Source organism: Panthera pardus, unplaced genomic scaffold, assembly GCF_024362965.1.
Source record: "Panthera pardus isolate Hobbes unplaced genomic scaffold, ASM2436296v1 HiC_scaffold_20, whole genome shotgun sequence".
Lineage (NCBI taxonomy): Eukaryota > Metazoa > Chordata > Mammalia > Carnivora > Felidae > Panthera > Panthera pardus.
In genome coordinates, this window is record NW_026526766.1 from 15,201,011 (window position 1) to 15,216,073 (window position 15,063).

Genomic DNA, 15,063 nt, shown 5'->3' on the forward strand with positions numbered 1-15,063 from the left:
GTGATTATTTTTCACAATACTTTTTCCTCTCTTTGAGTTATTTTCCTGTTCTCTCTTGTATCAGAGATAAGTACCCACAGTTCTGGGATTGGAAACATTCTTTCTCTGTAACATCCGTGACAAATCTCTGCCACACTATTCATTCACTACCACATGAGGTCTTGGGAACCAAACAGTTAAGATCAGGAGGTTGGATACTGTTTACAGACAGGAATCTCGTAAACAATGAAGTAAATCAGAGGTCAGGATGGTAAGACTAAAATAAACATTTGTTACATTGAAGTGAATTTAAAAATGTAAATATAGCAAGGGAATTAATGGCAGTCTATGAAACAATGAATGATTCTATTGCACCACTGAAAATCAATAAGTAATTAGTAATTGAAGATTGGTTTATAATCCTTATAATTGAGGGAAAAAGGTTCTGATGAGGAAAAGATTGCAAGTGAAATGTCCTCCAGTTTTTCTGGACTCTTACAAGATAATCTTGATGCTGGAGGTGACTGTCTCTGGCTTGGCCTGCTCCATCATTCTGACTGTGTCCAGTGCAACTGGAAATAGAAATAATTGTGTGTTTCTTTTTCTTTTCTTTTTTTTTTTTTAAGGCAAAATGCAGTGTTCTGTTTTTGAACAAGGCATCTTATTAAAATTTAAAAAAGGAGTTTTTTTTAAAGTTTTTTCTTTTTTAAAAAGATCTGTTTGAGCTATATGTTTCTTGCTTACTTGTTTACCAATTTTTTTCTAAATAAAAAAAATGAGAGATGATATCTTTCATGTGAAACATGAACATGTTGTCTTAGTTTTAAAATGTTTTTTTAAATGTTTATTTATTTTTTGAGAGAGAGAGAGAGAGAGAGAGACAGAGTGTGAGCGGGGGAGGGGCAGAGAGAGAGAGGGAGACACAGAATCCGAAGCAGGCTCCAGGCTACAAGCTGTCAGCACAGAGCCTGATGCCGGGCTTGAACTCACAAGCTGTGAGATCATGACCTGCGCCGAAGTCAGCTGCTTAACTGACTGAGCCACTCAGGTGCCCCATGTTGTCTTACTTTTAGATGCTGTGTTTGTGTGCAAAGGGGGGCATGATGGCTGAGTCTTCATCAAGTATGTCTTATGTACTTGCTGTGTGTTTGCCTGTAAGCTACCAGCTATGGGAAAGAAAATAAAATCTAAAAAAAATAGTCCTAGGAAATGAAATCCTTATTTCTGCCTAGGAAAGCATGTGTGTTTCTGTGTGTGTGTGTGTGTGTGTGTGTGTGTGGGTGTGGGTGTGGGTGTGGGTGTGCGTGGGTGTCAGTGTGTGTGGGATGGGGAACGTGGGCAGGTATTAGCTCAACCTTTGACAATGCAGCCTGAGGCAGGAGCAGTTTCTTACCCTCAGACAAAGAACATTCTAAGTGTTCTAAGCCAAGTGAGAAGCCAAAACCCAGTAAGAAAGAGGTGACAGACCTGATGGCTAAAATTGGCCAACCATGTGTGGAATTGCCTCAGGACTGGGTCTCTTCCAGTAAAAACAAATGTTAAGGACCCAGACATGGAGCCCGAGAGAGGCGAGTAGAGGACTGTAACCTGTGAGTCAGCATCTGAGTGTGGCTTTTGCTATTCGTAGTCAGTTATGACAGCCATAACTCAGCATGGGAGGGGGTGTCAGCCATGTCAAAAATCCAAAACAGCAGATTATTTATCTATGAACGTGCTTATATAAGAGGGGGTGGTTGAGGAGTGAGTATCTATAACACAGTTGTTCCTTAACACACAAAATATAACATATATTATCTATCTATCTATCTATCCATACGTATCACAAATACACACACTATTTTATGTGTGTGTGTAAAATTACTTTAGGTTTCAGAGTTGTTGCTTTTAAAATACTACTCGAAACTCTTATGAATATGATGATAGTCTTGTTGTCTTATTTCTTTTAAAGTCTTTCCCTCTGCAGTTTTACCTTAAGTCGGGCCTAAAGCATTATCACCCAAGATGGGGTTTTGTCTAGTTATAACCAATGATTTGATAGAACTCTAAATTGGAAGATACATGTCTGACTATTTCCCACAAAAGCCAGGGAGAACCGATCTCAGCTTTCAAATGTATGGAGTCACTTATCTTGGGAATGTGCTTTACCTTACAGGTAGAACCTATATCTCAACATGACATTGTGAAGTGATTTTTTAAAGAGCTTTCAGAGGGGAAAAAAATAGACCTGTAAAAGAAAATGGCATGTATGCATTTGTGTATCCATGATATAAATGCCTTCAAATACATTCCTCATGGATGTCAAGTAACACGATGGTTTCAGTTTTTTAATCTGCCTTCTTGTATTACAAATGCAAATATCAGAAGGATATTTACCCGAAGGGTGACCAGATTAACATAGCTAAAAATGATTTTAGTTATCCTAAAGCCATGAGAAAGGATTACATTTCCAAGCTTGTTTATACTCTCTCATTCTGCTTCTACAAGCAAAATCCCAGGATATTATCTTCCCTGGGGACACTGTTGCATTTGGATGGCCATGTGCAAGTTTCAAATTTTCCTGGACTTTTTCCAGCTCCACTATGATTTCTTGCAGTTCGTTGGCAGCTGAAATGAGATGAAGAATATAAGCAATTATCACAAAAATATTCATTATCGCAATGAATATTCCATTAATGAAACATTCTGGAAAAATGCAATGGTGGTAGTGTCTGACCGTTTACATCCTAGTAAGGGGGAAGAGAAGCAAAACACCAAACATATACATTAACGTGGTTAAAGGTCGTAATAAACACCAGTAAAGAAGTAAATAGGGTGCTATGATAATGAATTACTGGGGAGTTATGGTTCAAGAAGGGTGGGTTAGGGAAGACTTCTCAGAGGAGGTGTTTTTATTTTAAGTTTGTAAAATTTTATTTTTTTAATGTTTATTTTTGAGAGAGGGAGAGAGAGAGCACAAGCAGGGGACGGGCAGAGAGAGAGGGGGAAACAGAGCATCCGAGCCCGATGCAGGGCTCGAACTCACGAACCTTGAGATTATGACCTGAGCGGGAGTCTGACGCTGAACTGACTGAGTCACCCACGTGCTCCCAGAGGAGAAGGTTTTTGAAGTGAATCTTGAAGAATGAGAAGCTGACCATGTTGAGCATGAGAAGCTTGGAGGTCCTGGTACACAAGGGGCTCCATCACTTTCTGTTCCTTAGTTCACGGTTTTCCTAGTCTGGCTTGGCTGCTCTACTATCCCACAGCATGACTCATACTTCTTATGCTCTAGTACTGAGCTCAGGCATCTATGTGCTAGGAAGTTATTCCTGAATCTGTTTTTGTTTTTCTTTTCCAAGATGTGCTAGGTCCCCTTTCTTGGTGCTTCCTTAAAAATCCACAAATACCTTCCTTTTTAAAAATTTTTTTTTTTATTGTGCATTTATTCTTGAGACAGAGACAGAGAATGAACAGGGGAGGGGCAGAGAGAGAGGGGGACACAGAATCAGAAGCAGGCTCCAGACTCTGAGCTGTCAGCACAGAGCCCGACGCGGGGCTCGAACCCACGACCTGTGAGATCATGACCTGAGCCGAAGTCGGACGCCCAACCGACTGAGCCACCCAGGCACCCCGACAAATACCTTTCTTAACACACTTCCATTACTGCACTCAAATTATGTGTCCTTATGCCTATACCCTGCCTCATTCCTCTTTATAATCCCAGAAGCTAGCACTTTGCTTCATCAATTGCTGTTGGAAAAATGAGGAGTTATTATTCACTAAAACTGCAAATTAAACTTAAAAAAATGTTTTTAATGTTTTTTATTTATTTTTGAAGGAGAGAGAGAGAGACAGAGAATGAGCGGGGGAGGAGCAGAAGGAGACGGAGACACAGAATCTGAAGCAGGCTCCAGGTTCTGAGCTGTCAGCACAGAGCCCGACATGGGGCTCGAACACACAGACCACGAGATCATGACCTGAGCCAAAGTCAGACGCTCTACTGACTGAGCTACCCAGGCGCCCCTGCAAATTAAACTTTTGAGCAAATTAGACTTTTGAGCCATAGCAAGGAGCCAATATACAAGCTTCTCACTGCAACTCTGCTGGCCTCACACCATGAATAGTAAAGTACGGTTTTTTTTAAACCTACCTTTTCTCTCTCCTATTTCTCTTCTTTGTTTCTTTGTTGTTTGTTTGTTTGTTTGCTTGGGGAAGGGTATTTTTTTTTCTTCCATAAATTAGTCATTTTTGTTCCTCAGAGCCTACTTGCCTTGGAAGAAGGCAAAAGCAGAACAAGGATTTTTCATTGCTCAAACATTTTTGTTGTCTTTGTATATCTATGCAACTGATAGAGAAAGATACTTTAACATCGATTATGGGCTCAGAAATTTAAAATATTTTTAATGTTTATTTATTTCTGAGACAGAGAGAGAGAGAGAGCACAAGTGGGGCTGGGGCAGAGAGAGGGGGACAGAGGATCCAAAGCAGGCTCTGCACTGACAGCACAGACCCCAGCCCGGGGCTCGAACCCGTGAACTGCGAGATCGTCACCTGAGCCGAAGTTGGACGCTCAACCAACTGAGCCACCCAGGGGCCCCATTCTCAGAAATTTTAAAGTGGATTTCTAGGGACTAATATTAATATCATGTCTGCATGCTAGAATATAAATTGAGTGAATTATTAGCACAGGGATGAACGATTCAGATATAGCATTTGGTCCAATTAATAGTGACCAAAATGAGCTGTCAAATCACCCCATGATCTGGAGGTGAGGTTGAAGGTTTTAATTCAAGTGTGGCTATGTGGATATATAAACTTACCCTACGCTATCAACTTTACATAAGTATTACTCACCCACTATCTCTGTGGTAGGCAGAATAAGGCATCCCAAACATGTTCTCCCACTGGATGTCTTAAACCCCATAACCTGTGAATAAGTTAAGGTTACATGGCAAAAGGGGACTGAAATTCCAGGTAGAATTAAGGTTGCTAATCAGCTGATCGTAAATTAAGGGGATTCTTCTGGATTAGGGAGGTGGGTTTCATGTAATCACAAAGGTCCTTAAAAGTGGAAGAGGGAGACAGAAGACAGTCAGGGACAGGGATGTGACAAGGAAGAGGCGTCGGAAAGATACTATGTTGCTGGCTTCAAAGCTGGAGGGAGAGGTCCACAAACCAAGGCATAGGAGCAGCTCTAGAAGCTGCCAAAGGTAGGACACAGAGTGTTCCCGAAAGCCTCTAGAAAGGATGCCGGTCTACTGACACCTTGATTTGAGCCAGTGAGACCTGTGTGCCTGACCTCCTAATTCTCCCATCAGGTATCTCTGTGGTGAGTTCTTTGTCACACAACATGGGACTGTCTCAGAGTGTGAAGAAGTTTCAGAAGTGAGCTCTGGCTGCAAAGTCTTTGTTTCCTCTTCCAGGAGACCAAACAGCAACACGACACTCGAAGAAATATAGAATTCTATAAATGACCTACAACTGCTGTTTCTGGCTTTTAAAAATACAAGTGCATGATTAAAACAGTAGCTTTCTGCAAACAAGAAAAAAAAAACTTGGAATAAAGTCATGGCAGTCGCATGAAGCGTAACTCTTTAGCACTAGGGTAAGAATCTTGGAGGCTGAGAAAGTACTAGAATGTATCCACTGCATGTTTTCGTTTGCCTCAAGAGTCTTGCTGCAAACAGTTTTGAACCATTTCTCTTCTCCACTGAGAATGAAAATAGCAGAGGAAGAAGAGAAGAACGTGTAATGGGGTCAAGGCCACCCATTTCTTATTGTGCTGCTGTTGGGAACAGAGGAGCAGCTGAGAGCACTGGTCTCCTGCCTCCCACGTGCTCGGGCGCAGGTGGTGAGTCACCATCTGCCCCAATGGTAATCAACGCCAGCCTCAAACTAAATGGCAACGCAACGGCCAGTTGTGGCCATTTCTGGACTTAATTAATATGCTCACATATCAGCCTCAGAAAGGTAACCTTTCGGCTTCAAAAGTCTAATCTGAGTAGCTTAAAAACAGAGCTTGAACAGAAGGTAACCTTAAACACAAACCCCCACTAGGGTCTGCACACAGGCATTTTTGTTTTGGCGATCTTTCCTGCTCTTTTGAGGATTACGGGGATTTTGCAGATCATGCTTTATTTAGTATTTCTCCGTAACTCCCTGTAAATGAGGAGAATGATAAATTTAGTGATAGAGAGGGCTCAAATACTGGACGACGGAAAGGATCAAGGTCTTAAAGAAAGAGCAGTTAAGTGCCCTTGCATGGGCATATCTCGCACTGAATTCCATATCACGGGCACCACTGTTTTTTACATTTTTCATATTACAATATCTGATTTTCATAATATTTCTATTAGCACTTTGAACTTACTTAAAAACATCAGCAGGAAACTAGAAATAGAGCTATCAATTTCCTAAGGAGCAGGTCAGCTACAGTGCCTAAGCAGTCATAGAATTAAAACTCACATTTCCAAATTCCCTTAAAGGAACAATTAAAACTCACTTCTACTTGTTTGACATGTTTCATACCTTGAAGACTTCAGAGATCAGTGTGAATTGATGTGAACGTTTATTTCTCTCCACTAGAATATAATCTCCATGAAGGAAGAGATTTTGCCTGCTTGAGTCACTGCTGTATCCTTAGTACTCAGCATCCCACTGAATGTCGAAGAGCTCAGTAAATTAAAGAGTCTGGAAGAGTTAGAAACCATTAAGAGTATGAAAAAAAAATAGCTGCACTTAAGCTTAATGCAGATGTTTATCCCTGAGTACTTCTTACCTGGTTGAAATTAAAATCTAGGCTTAGTGCTTGACATGTAGATTTACGTGGTTGTTATTTTTTTAATGTTTATTTAGGTTTTTTTTTAGAGAGAGAGAGAGAGGCATAGTGTGAGCAGGGGAGGGGCAGAGAGAGAGGGAGACACAGAATTTGAAGCAGGCTCCAGGCTCTGAGCTGTCAGTACAGAGCCCGACGCAGGGCTCGAACTCACAAAGCATGAGATCATGACCTGGCACTCAACTGACTGAGCCACTCAGGCACCCCTATGTGGTTGTTATTAAATTAGTCCACCTGGAGTGCACTCCTGCTTTTCACAGAAAGAGGATGCCTTTCAATGATATCAACTTACCTGCCATATGCTCAGCACTTTTTAAGCCTATATATGTAGGGCAGGAGTGAAGATGTGAGTAAGTGGTGTTTTTGTATGTGTGCATGCATATGTGTGGTGTGTATGTGTATGTATTTGTCTGAATATGCATAGTGTCGCCTACATTTTTGGTCAGTAGGGGGAGCTGTCACCTGTCCCTGCAGCGTGACTTTGTAGGTTCATTTCGTGCAAGGACCTGTACCTCAGTGGTAACTTCTACCAAAATAAAAACTAGATTTTGATTGGGAAATATGCCAATCGGCCAATCAGACAAATTGAGATGCATGAATGAGTAACATAAGACACTTTATAGCACACATTACAATTCTGTAACAGCAAGTCAGTTATAATACTAAGTAATAAGTTGGAATAATGGTAAATCATTAGCATTTATGGACCACAGCATTACTATGGTACATATATACTATGGTATATATAATATGGTATACCATAAACATATATGGTATAATATGTTTATCATTATTTATCTCTTCTTTTCTCATAAACTCCATGTGCTTGGTTATTTGTTTGTATTTATGTTGTATGTGGTACATATCCTTAACATCTGCAGAAATTTGGAGAAACATAGAAAAATTAAAAAGTACAAAGAGAAAAGTCCATATGACATAAAACCAACTTTTCAAAATGTAGCACCCCATTTTCAGTATTTATCTCAAAAATTTTTATCATCTACTATGCATAGGCTCTTATCAGACATTATCTTATTTAATTCTTAAGAATCATGTTCACCCTCAGTTCTATTAACCACATATCCCGGTGAAGTAATCACTACTCAGAGAAGGTAGAAGACTTCTTAAGATTCACATGACTAAGAAGTGGTTAATCTGACATTTCAGCCTTAATCTCTCAACTGCCGTTCCCATGTAATTATTAATTATCTTCTCCTGAATTACTCCCCTATTCAGCTTTTCTCCCTGTCTCTGGCATGTCAAGTATATGAGATTATTCTCTCTTCAGCTAGAAGTTTCCTCTTCCTCATTCCCATGCTCTGCACTTGAGAACAAAATCTTGCTTAATTTCACCATATGCTAAAGGCACTGATGTCACTCAAAGAACCTGTGATCTTTATGTTAAGAAGTCTAAGGAGAGCCTGCTGTTCTGTTCTGCCCTGGCTGGCCTGGCCTCCAGCAGAATGTTCTGGGAATCTGGGGTGGTCAGTGGTCTTGTCACCCAACTAGAACACTGGGAAACTGACAGAGGCTGAGACTCATCAAGAAGCTGAGTAGGGAACAATAAGCCGAATCTGTCTACACTGTGGCTTTGTTAATGGCACTGATTCTGCATTTACTGCAACATCTAACACAAAATGCCTTATGATTGCATTTGGAGGTATAAGGAAAGATTCTCTAGATCCAAATCTCTTATTAATCAAGATTACCATCAGTATATGTTACTACAAAAGCTAAGGTGGGTCCTCTATATCAATACTGTTATCAAAATGGAAGTTGAATGATTAAGTAATTTCATTTAATTTTTGGAAACTGCACATGAAATTCATTTTATAAGAAACATGAACCAGAAGCATAAACTCTGTTTAAATGAAGTTATGATTCATAAGTTTTTTTGTTTTGTGTATTTAGATAGTTATTTGACAAAGACTCATTATTTGATAATGAACTTGCCCTAAAGATTCTATTATCTATATTGGCAACTTTTACACTTTGATTCTGCTTTTTATAGGTGGATTCTTGTCTTCATTTAAACATGTTATGTCCAAATTTTTACCATGTTGGTTTTGTTCAAGAACTCTTGTTTAATCTGACCCCTGTTGTGTCCAACAGGTTGAATGACTAGCTCCTTAAAAATGGTTAAATATCATTACATTAATTCTATTATTTATTTAAAACTGCACAAACATCTCTAACCACCCTTCCCTCTGGCCCTCCCCATGACTGGATTGTTAGTCTTTCCTTTAAAGGACTGGGACTGTAGGGCGCCTGGGTCATTCATTAGGTTAAGAGAGTGACTCCTAGTTTTGGCTCAGGTCATGATCTCAAGGTTCGTGAGTTCGAGCTGCTCAGCGAGTTTTTTGCTAAAGGTGAGGAGTCTGCTTGGGATTACCTCTCTCTCCCTCTCTCTCTGTCCCTCCCCTGCTTGCACGTGAGCTCTCTCTCTCTCAAGATAAATAAATAAACTTAAAAATAAATAAGTAAATAAAGGGCTGCAGTGTAATACAGAGTGGGCAGGAATGTGACACTGGGAATTGGAAGCATGAGTATCTAATCTGATATATTGTGTCAATAATGCTTTGAGGTCTTGGGTGAGGCTTGAATTCAGATTAGATCATTCCTAAGGTCCCACGAGGCAGTGCAGCACACTGTTTAAGATCACGTTGCTCAGAGGCGGCTGGTTTAAGTTCAAATCCCAGCTCCTACACTTAGCTGTGTAACCTTGGGCACATTGCTTACAGCTTCTGTTTCCTCATCTATCAAATGGGAATAAAAATAGCACCTAATTCACAAGGTTAACAGGTTTAAGTGAATTTGTATGAGTGAGGCACCTAAAACCATACCTGGCTCAAAATAAGAACTATATTTGCACTTGTCATTTTTATCTAATTTGAGTAAAATATTTAGAAATTTGTAAGATTCTGAGGAGCTCAGATATTCTTTGAGCCCTATTACATGTTGGGTGTTATACCAGATTCAAGGGCTATATCCATGAACAAAACAAAGATTCCTGCCTCACGTTTTTACTTATACCAATATGTTATAAATATAGTCTCCTTCAAATTCCAGCTTATGAAAAAAACTATTTGCTAGTTCAAGGTCTTTGATTTTTAATCTTAGTTACTAATTATAGTGTCTAGTTACAGAAATTGGTTACATCTCTTAACCCAATGCTCTTTACCTCACTTCATACCATTTTGAAGTCCAATGCAGTGTCTGAGACATATCAAAGGCTTAGTTAATGAATGTTTCCTATGTTGTAAAAAATTGCTTATGTCTCACGATGTCTTCTATTCCTTACATTTTTTTTTTGAAATTTATATTCTGCCACCACTTCTACAATTCTGTGATTCACCTTTGAATACAGTCCTAAAATTCTACTGAAACATAACCTGGTTTTATTTTTATTTTTTTATATATTTTTTATCTTGGACCCAACAACATTGCTAAATACATTTACAAATCATAATAGGTGGCATAGTTAAGGGGGGGGGGGGTGAATTTTAGTGTGCACTGTCATGTCAACTGCATTTCATAACGTTTTATCTCTTCCTCTGCGATTTATATGCCTTTCATTTATTTACTTGGGACCTCTGACAATGTTGAATAACGGTGGTGATAGTGGACACCTTTGTTCCATGTCTTGTTCATTTCAGGGAAAACTTTCCATATTTTGCTATTATGTCTGGTTGCTGTAGTGTTTGCTTACATAAACTTTATTATATTAAATAACCTTTCTTCTACTTCTACTTTGTTGAGAGGTTTTCTGTGTCATGGGTGTATGTAAAGTTTATTAAATTACATCTGCATCTATTTGTGAAAATTTTCCTCTCCCATTTTGTTAATTTAGTGAATTAGAGTGTTATGTTGGATTCCTGGAATAACCCCAAATTTGTTATGATAGATATCATCCTTTTTTTTATCTCTGCATTCAATTTGCCTGCATTTTGTTTGTGATTTTTGCATACATATTCAGAAAAGAGATGGGCCTATATTCATTTCCTGTAGTCTTTCTTCTTGGGTTTTAATATCAAAATTAGAATAACCTCATAAAATAAGTTGGGACATATATCCTCTTTTTCCAATCCATGCAAGAGTTTTGATAAATTATCGCTCACTATCTCCTCAAATATTGCAGCACCCCCTCTCTCTTCTCTGGAACTCTTATTTCACATATGTTAGACCTCTTCACCATGTCACTTATGTATGTTTTCACACTTTTTTTTCCCATCCATTTTACCCCCTTGGGATATTTTCGTTTGGCCTGTCTCCCAGTTCCTGTCTCTTTTCTTCATTTGTAAAAATCTGTTATTAAAGTACTATTGATTTCTTAATCTTAGCTATTTTTTTTTTTGTTCTAAGATATTCACTTGATTTTTTTTTCTGGTTTCTAGTATTCTATTGAAAATCTCTGCCATCTAATTTCTTAGACTATTATTCTCACCTATTTTAAATTTCAACATCCAAAACTTCTGTCTCTCTCTATTGTCTAGCTTTTTTCTTTTGGTTTTTAGTTACTTGGTCTTGTACTCTAGCATATCTGGTTATTAAAGGCTGGAAATTTAGTATGATACATTTAGGTGACAATTTAAGTCTCTTGATGATATTGCCTCCATGGTGGATTTATTTTGCCATTGGCAGGCTATTAGGGTAGAAGATGACTACCTCGTTCCAACCAAAGATTGACATGATATAAAGCTTCACTTTGGCCTCCATGATCTCTTTCCAGTTCACCTCTATTCCACAGAAATTGCTCTTGGAAAGAAGAATTCAAGCTAACAGGCAAGGAAGTTTACCAGAGTTCTCTTTCCTAAGAGTCCCCAAACTGTATCTCATCACTCCTCTCCTTCAGCCCCATAAGACAACCAGATAAAATATCTCCTTGGTATCTTGGCCTCTCCATTGCTGCTTGTGAATTTGCAAAGAGGAACTGAATATATCTGTTCTCTCTTCTCTCCAAGGTCTTGGCCCTCGTTTTTTTGCTATTTATCTGGTTCCTTCAAAGACTCTCCTATTTCTCAGAAGTTGTCCATACTCCTCTATCACACCTTAATGTCACTGTAAGTCCCAGGATGTGGATGCCCTTCTTCAGCTCACTTCAGGTTGTTTAGGTAATCCACCCATTGTGGAGTGCCCTTTTCCAAAACACTAGTCTAACTTGCAATTGATAATTTATATCTGTGAGCCTTTCACCACTAGGAATCTAGAAGATGATTCACAAGAAACATGACACGAGGGAGAGAGTAAAGGGACAGGGGCTTTTTTTTTTTATTTTGAAACTTTTGCTTTAATTTGAATGTATGAATGAAAATTCCTATTGCTATATTTCTAAAAATAAGATAATTAGCATTTATTTTTGTTCCACTGTCCACATATAAGACAGTGAAAGCACTGTTAAGATAGCTTAAAATGCTTAAATCTTATAAACACTTCACCCTTATAAGTATTTTTTCTTTTACTGATGTGTCTCCAAGTCTCTGTCCAGAGAAGTAGAATTACTACTTATTGCTATGAATCAACTATGTGTTGTACAATGAGCTTTTTTTCACTTACCATCCTGCTATAAACATTTTTATTTACTGATACATGCTTCACAAATTTTAATTCAAAATATTTCTATTGTAAATAAGGTATATGTATACAAACATACACTGTTTTACTTTTTTTCTTTGAATATATTCTAAAGTTTGAGAAGCAAATAATAATAAAAATAATAGTTAAATAAAGAGTCTTTGAAGTATTAAAAACCTGTGCCCCGTTCCTAGCTTTACAGCATTCAATCAGTTTGACTTCAGGCAAATGATTATTCCTTACAGGGTACGTTTTCCATGTTGGTAAATTGGTGAAAGCAATACCTACTGACTGCTGAGGGTCAGTATGAGGATTAAATGGGCTAATGGAAAATTAAACATATATATATATATATATATGGAACGTTTTGGTGGTTATGGGCATGTTTATGGCATAGATTGTGGTGATACTTCCACAAATATATACTTATCCCCACACGTTGTGGGCATTAACCATATACCATTTTTTGTATGTCAATCATACCTCAATAAAGTAGTTAAAAATTTTTTTAAATAAAATCTATTTGTCACCAAACATTTATTAAGCCATTCATTAAAAAGTAGCTATTGTTATCATTATCAATAATAAATAGATTATGTTCACTTTTTTTGAAAACAGATTATGTTTTGTTGACTAATGTCAGTATAACACCTCTTTGTATGTGATTTATTCCTATTCTTATCACCCTTAGATTATATCAATTATTGCCATCTTTAGATTTTATCAATACAGCAACAAGAGCTGTTATTCGAATACTCCCTGTAATGATAAGGAAATTGAAAACATTCTTTATTGTGCTAGAATTAGTAGAAAGAATAGGCTGTTTGTATGTTATTTATCTTGCTTTGGGGTGTGTTTTATCAAACTTGTTCTACAAGTTAATACAAATATTTGCATGTTGTGTAATAAAAATACCTTTTCCACAGTTGTAGTCTTTTCTTTCTATCCAATGAGCCACCTGAAAAAACTCAGCTTTCTGTTGATGCCAAATGCATTCACCCAGGGTACTCCCAGTTTGTGCACTTCAAAAGAGACAAGTGCACTCAGGTGAAAAACATTCATGGGAAGGTATCTGGAAGTGATCAAGGTCTAACTTCAAACCAACCCTAAATGAGAGATGTGGTAATAAATCCCACACAGTAATGAAGACAAAAATACATACTCCTGCAATGAACACTTCCTTACTATGGCTCAAGACTTCAATGTCTCAGATGAAAGATGCTCATAGCCATTGAGCAGGGACAGATGAAAGCAATTCTACCAGAACAGTGCATAGAAAAAAATGCTGTTGCGTTTAACCTTTTGCATTATTTCAAACATGCCTGAAAGCACATTTAGTTAGTGAGTGGCATGGGTTATGTTGACTTTACTCTGTTTGTTGGAAACACCTCAGGCTTTCGGATCTCCATCATCCGGGTGGAAATACAAAAAGTTTGAGGCATGACCCAAGCTAAACTCAATCTGTGCCTATAGAACTTTCAGCTTTTTTTCCCCCTGTTGTTAAAGATCTCAGAATTATAAAATACACTAGCTACTTCATGCTACCAATAATGTTCTTGAGATACAACTTTCCCCTCTGTTATTCTCCAAGAGGCATTCATTCTGAGAATCAAAGAGCCTGATTTTTTTAGTAGTGCAAATATAAGCTAAATTGCTTAAATCAGTACTGTTTTGTGAAAAGATTTTTATCTGGGGAGGAGAGTGGATTAAAGGGATAAGTCATGCCTCGGGGCCCAGATATACCCTCTGTTCCCTGACTCTGATTTTGACCTGGCGTTAACGAGGCTAATTGGCAATATCTGAATAGTGAGAATATTGACAGGTAAATCATAAACAGCTAAAAATAGTGCTCTCTCTGGTATATCCCTAGAAATCAAACTTGAAATAGATGATGTTGAACGACACAGAAGCCTTTCTACTGTCTTCTCGAGGCCACTCTACATTCTCTACACCCTCTTTCTTTGTCATAAGCTGTAAGGACCAAGATAATGCTACTCCCATCTCAAGGACCTGCCACTGTAAGGTGTCAGAGACACTCTTCAATCATGAAAGAAAGGGAAGGGCAGTAACAAATGCCAACAGAGGCCCATTTTCAGATCTCTTGTCAAGTGAGAAAATGACCTCTCTATTGCTAAGCTCTTGTTAGGCAAATTTTATCTTCCTCGTACGTGGAAGTGTTCCTCACTGAAACTCATCTCCTGAACCCAGCCTATTATTTTGACAATTTTCATTAATGATTAACCGTGTGGATCCATCACCATTTGGTGTTGTCTTATCAGCTTGGTATAGTGCAATGATGTCTGGTCAACTATATTTTTATAGAAAATTAAAATCTTGTTAAAAGTCAGAAAAGCTGGTAAAGTTGATCACTCTTTGACCCAGTTCAGCCTTTTATTACTTTTAGAAAAGTCATTTCTTATGGACAGAAAGAGAGATTCTTTAATCTTTACTGAATTCTCTCCAAAAGAAGACTTCCATTCACAACACATAACCAAACATTTCAAACCCTGTTTGCCTACTGGGCCACCTGGGTGGCTCAGTTGGTTAAGCATCTGACTCTTGATTTCAGCTCAGGTTCATGATTTCATGGTTTTGTGGATTTGTGCCCCGTATCAGGCTCCAGTCTAATACTGTGGAGCCTGCTTAGGACTCTCTCTCTCTCTCTCTCTCTCTCTCTCTCTCTCTTTCTCTCTCTCTCT

General features: G+C 38.3%; 1 pseudogene; it reads left to right on the plus strand.

Moving 5' to 3' along the window:
* Window positions 1-5,418, plus strand: part of CYP1D1P (cytochrome P450 family 1 subfamily D member 1, pseudogene) — a 42,760-nt pseudogene extending 37,342 nt beyond the window's left edge.
* Window positions 5,419-15,063: the final 9,645 nt, after the last annotated feature.